Source organism: Diceros bicornis, chromosome 30, assembly GCF_020826845.1.
Source record: "Diceros bicornis minor isolate mBicDic1 chromosome 30, mDicBic1.mat.cur, whole genome shotgun sequence".
NCBI lineage: Eukaryota > Metazoa > Chordata > Mammalia > Perissodactyla > Rhinocerotidae > Diceros > Diceros bicornis.
This window is the reverse complement of record NC_080769.1, coordinates 4,844,032-4,850,031: the sequence shown is the minus strand read 5'-3', so window position 1 is coordinate 4,850,031 and position 6,000 is coordinate 4,844,032.

The window sequence follows — 6,000 nt, the reverse complement described above, 5'->3', positions numbered from 1 at the left end:
ACCCAAGTACTCACCAGCTACCATGGCTGTCGGGGAGTTTTCCTTCATGGAAAACATCTCCAACATTAGCTGTCTGCTACAGGTATTTTGAGTGTTTTGGACATTTCTTGACGGGCATTAATGATGTGTTTGTTGAATGACATCCTGTGTGCCCAGGTTAGGACCAGTGACACCCATGACAATGAGCATGTGAGTGCCAAGGGTAGGAGAACAGTACATTTGTGTTGAATGGACTGAGGGGATTTTAAAGGAAGCTGCCCAGAATGAAATATGGACATGCAGGGCACACAGACTACAGGTGGTGTTAGAAGGAAGATCTGGGGGCCGGCCCCGTGGCTTAGCAGTAAAGTGCGCGCGCTCCAATGCAGGCGGCCTGGGTTCGGATCCCGGGCGCGCGCAGACGCACTGCTTCTCCGGCCATGCTGAGGCCGCGTCCCACATACAGCAACTAGAAGAATGTGCAACTATGACATACAACTATCTACTGGGGCTTTGGGGGAGAAATAAATAAATAAAATTAAAAAATAAAAATAAAAAAAATAAAAAGAAGGAAGATCCGGGAGTGGGATATAGGAGTGGTAGGCAGGGTGCACGGTTACGATAAACTGAAGACGTGTAGGAGTGACCGTCTGAAAGCCTCTACTTATAAGGTGCCAGTCAGCCTGATGATCAGAAGCAAAATAACAAGCCCCGAAGACTGGGGATTGAATGTAACTCAAACAGCGGAACGTCTATTTAGAAGAACACAAGGTTTGTGTAAGTAAGCCATTAGGCCATCCTAAGACGGTTGCAGCCTGGGTCATAAGAGGGGTATAAGATCTATTGAATACCTTTTTCACAACTCCAATGTTTTATATTTTGAGACATTAGTGGATAATATCAATAATTTCTAGAGTGTCTTGGTGAGTCCTTGATCCTGGCTTCAGGAGGATCACGTATGATAGGGTGAGTCATTTGTCTATATAAGGTTCTTCCATGGTCTGAGCACAGCAAGTAGCCCAGCAGAGGGGGTGAGGAGCCCTAAAAGTCTATTTGTCATCAGCTGTAGGGACCCCTTCCTCCACCTGGACTTAATGTGCATGGATTATATTACCTGTGACACGTTTTTTTCACATCAGGTGCATTGGTCAGTCACTAAGTTATCCATGGTAGAGGAGGGAAGTCCCTGGAATTTTGCCCAGTCCTTTAAGTTAGAGGCCTCTTAATGGTTTCACATCACAGGGGCACGTGGGCCGAGATTAATGCCATCAGGTCTCAGGTGTCAGTATATGTCTCAGAAATTCAAGTGAACTTATTGCCCTGAGGAATGAATTGATCCTCTGCACACTGAGGTTTAATATGTGCAGAGTAAGTGGCAACTTTGATTTGTATTTGGGTATTGTGAGGCAGGATATCCCAGAGTTCTTTTTGTGTGTGTGTGTGAGGAGATCAGCCCTGTGCTAACATCTGCCAATCCTCTTTTTTTTTTTTTGCTGAGGAAGACTGGCCCTGGGCTAACATCCGTGCCCATCTTCCTCCACTTTATATGGGATGCTGCCACAGCATGGCTTGCCAAGTGGTGCATCGGTGCGCGCCCGGGATCTGAACCGGTGAACCCCGGGCCGCCACAGCGGAGTGCGCACTTAACCGCTTGCCCCACCGGGCCGGCCCCCCAGAGTTCTTTATGCCAAAGGGGGCGAACTTGGATAAGGAGTTGTTGCTATTGGTGGATGTGACAGCTAGATCATTGGCAATGGGCAAAGGATCTGTAAAAGTGTGCAGACGAGTTTGATTCTAGGCCAGGGAATTCTCTATTGCTAGCACGATTACCTGGAGTTTGACTAATCAATCTGATCCAATCTGTGCTCAGGGAAGGCCTGTTTGATCCAGGGAAAGAACACAGCTACTCTGCAGTGGACCCCATCAGGTGTGGTGGTGCACACTGTTCATAAAGTCTATGAACTCCCTGGTCATTCATGTGCCCCCAAGTCACTGCCAAAGCGGCCAAAGTGCCTAAAAAGGAGGTGACCTCCTCCAGAATGTATTACATCAATCAGAGCAGAGGGGAACACACTTCCTCCTGTAGGTGTGATATGCCGGAAGCGCCATTTTTGGCTCCATCGTGTAAGTACCCATATGTCTTCAATCAGGAGGCCTCTGGTTAGCAAGCCTGAGGGGTCCTGCATTCATGACCCAAGGCAAAACAGGAAGCTGGCTGTGGAGGATCAACTCAGGCCCCGGGAGGGCCTCCATTTACATAAAGACTCTGTCGGTTGCCATCAGTGGCTTCTCTAATTGTGTGCAGCACTGGAGGAGAATAGTTTTGGTACAAGAATGCCTTGGGCAATTTATGTCCACTGTGAGAAGTTTAGAGACTCATGTGTGCATAACGGGCGGCTGTTAACATCTCTACAGTAAAGGAACGTCGGGAGACGCTAATGCAGTGACTATTATCTTGACCAATTGTAGAGCCATTTGCTTCTCCATTCAAAGTCAGTCACTTTTAAGTGTTGCGTGAATAAGCAAGCAAGCAGATGTGATAAGCATGGGACAGCTGGGACAGCTGCGGCTGACAGAATGTGCCCACGACGCAGGTTCCACCACTGCTTCTGTCCCCCTCTCAGCTCACAGCCCCCTTGAGTTGCCTCAGGGAAATCTTCCAGAGGGGGACATGTGTGGATTTCTAAAGACGTCTCCAAGTAAGCAGGCACAGAGTAGGCTTGAGCTGGGAAATGAAGAGCTGGAAACGGTCTGTGGGTAACAATGGAAAGAAGTGATGCTGCTGCACATGGATGAGGCTGTCCCCAGACAGACCCCACTTAGGAGACACATTTTTGTTTCAGAACCACAGTATTTCTACAGATCTGTCCACAGAACCTGATTTAAACTCAAAGATTCTGGAAGCCCTCTCACTTCACTCCTAGTTATGAGTATGAGACTGTAGGATTCCAAAAAGGAAATCCAACTCCAGTCTCGGGAAGGCGCGGACCCACAGACACAGGAGACCGAGCTTGATGCAAATGCACGAGGTTTTATTAAGCGGAGCTCCGGGTCGACACGTATCTCTCGCAGGAGACAGAGGGGTCGACCCCGAACCTTAAGGGGCAAGCTCTTTTATAGGATTCGGAAGCATAAAGCGGGAAAAGGTTGGCGCGGTCTTACATGATTGGCTAATTTAAAACATTTAAACAGTTACATTTTATGGCGCGAATTGCTATGGCGCGAAGCAATTATCAGGTTACACACACGCGTCCCCATCTGGACCCCCTCCACCCCGACCCTCCCAAACTTATCCCTCTGGAGCACTCTCTTGTTCTCAATTTTCCCCGAACAGTTTAGGGCGAGTCTTCTATGAATAGAGTCAGTCAGGATCGATAAACGTTCCCCCTTATACCAGGAATCCTTAGGGTGTGGAGGTGCCTGTCTCTAAGGTATTAACTTTTAAATTTTTAATATAATTTACTTCCTTCAAGACGAGGGCAGGGACAACACTAGGGGGTGTTTTCTCAATTAAGACAGGGTTGCAAGAAAGGCCTGTTGAGGACTGAATTCTTTTCAATACTTCAATTCTCCCTAAGAAGAATCCCACGGTGCTAGAAAAAGTGTTGAATGCATAAAAATCAAGGTTCAGGAGGCTTTAACATTTTCCTAACATATGAAAGTGATTCTCTTATTCATTTTCTATTAGTTATATAAATATATAATATTTTAGGTATAGTTGAATTTTCACAAATGTATACTAATACTGCCATCAAAAGATGGAAAACATGCCATCACCGAAAAGAACCCTCTATGGTGCCCATTTGAACAACATCCCTCAAACACCTTTGTTAACACTAAAAAAATTGGAAAAGATTAATAATTTATTTTGGTCTTTATTAAACCTCTAAGCTGTTGCTGCTGTTTCCCACTCTTCCACAGCATGTGCTGGATGTCTAATCATATGCAAATGAAACCTGTGAACAGCTAAATGGGTGATGGGGCTTTGTGGATAATTGAAACTGAAGACTTCCAGTCACTCCTGGGATAAAAAAGATGTTGAAAATTTGCCATTTCTACTCTTATACACAATTAGGATATTACTCAAAATGATACCCCCTCTGTGCAGCTCACCTCAGTTATTTCTTGGATGATTGCATCTAAACATCCATTGCTCTTTCTTGATGTTTCTACTGGGAGATCACAGTGGACTCACATAGATATCACTACTCATAGACCACACTCAGCATGAGCTGGAACAGTGCAGATGAGTGGAACTGTTTCTCTACATGGGAGGAGCTCCATTTAATGGGGTATATGTTGCCCACTCAACAGCAGCAAAATGAAAATGCCAAAGATTATAACACTTTAAATAGTTAAAGGCAAAATAAAAATCCTTTCAAATGACGTTAAACACAAAAAGACACCACAAATATCTGTGGCTTAAATCAATAGGAAGTCTCCAGTCCCAGAAAATAATGACATCCTCACCTGCTGAGGCTCCTACTCTCATGGAAAAGATACACACACACCTCAGTCTCCCTATTAGCTTAATGTTGTTACCAGATACATACCCTGGTTCTCTACCCACCACACAAGACGGGCCAAATAAAACTGGAACTCCAGGCTTACGGCGAGGAAAGAGTTTTTATTTCAGGTGACGTCAATCAGGAGACAAGAGCTCCCCAGTTTGCCCCGTCTCCCTGAAAGATGGGGGGGAGGGGCTTTAAAGGTTGTGAGGACTGTGGCTGCGGGTAGGGGGCCTTGCTGGTCAGCGCTTTCCCCCCAGCCTGCGTTTGGCCTCATGAGGCTGCTGGCAGGGAGGAGGATGGCGAGATAAGGGAATCACAGGTGGGTCTCCTTCAACTGTCTCCGTCTCCGTGGTGGCTGGTGGATTCTGGTGCCAGGAAGCCAAGGAGTTGAGGTCTGAGAAGCTTTTAGCTGCTTGATGTCAGTTTCCCTGTAACAAACCTCAAGAACTGGTAATTAGCCACAACTTCAGTGTGAGCCCAGCTTGAGGCCACCTGGGCTTTTAACAATTGGTAACTTCACAAGGTAACTGCCTTGTGAAGTTCAAGGACACAAAGATATACAAAACCAATATTTAGCTATGAATGTAACCTAGAGAAACAGGGAGAGAGGATGAGTGCTTTTGCTTTTGGTTTTAACCCCATATATGCTGGCTTTAATGTAGGGGAACAAACATCAGGGCCACTATCAATGCTATTTTTTCCTTTCCTTCAAAGCCCTTATTTTCACCTTATAAGACAAAGCTTTACGATTTGTTAATCATCTCTCTTTTCCTACAAACATATAAGCACTAGGATGGCAACAACTTGTTTGTTTCATGCTGCTATATCCAAATCTTACATGTCTTATTTATGCTCAGTTGGGTACATTGCCTCTAAAGTGCATGGCATGTGAGGGATGTCAAAACATTAGCATCAAGAGCAGAGTCTCTGAGAAAGAAAGGCTTGATTGGCATAGTGGTCCTGTCTCTCTCCCTTGCTAGGTTTGTACTGTCTCACAATTTACCTAAACTCAAAGGCCTCAGGTGAGTCATAGGAGATATTAATAATATTAGGATATATTAATAATATGTAGTAAACTAAGAACTGAATTTATATATTTTAACAGAGGTACTTTATGCTAAACGGTGTCTAATACACTGTAGGAAATACATCAGTGTTTTGATACTAAGTAGGAAAGACAAAAGCTGTCCCAGAGCACCAGGAGCTGCCTGCTGTCACTGGAAGGACAAGTCTCATCCTGAAGAGAAAAATGTTACACAGTCCCGTCATCAAAGTACACAGTCACCAAGACAAAACTAAGGGTATTTTGTAACCATACCAGTAAAAGTGGTAAAAGAAAAAATTCTAAACCATAAAAATGACTAATATTCCCTTCTTCTTACTAACATGACTGACTGGAACTTCTTACAAATTAACTTCAGCTCCACTACATTGATATGGCCTTCTAGAAAACAATGATTAGGTTTACCAAAGATAAAATGTTTACCAAAGATAGAATTAAGTTTACTTC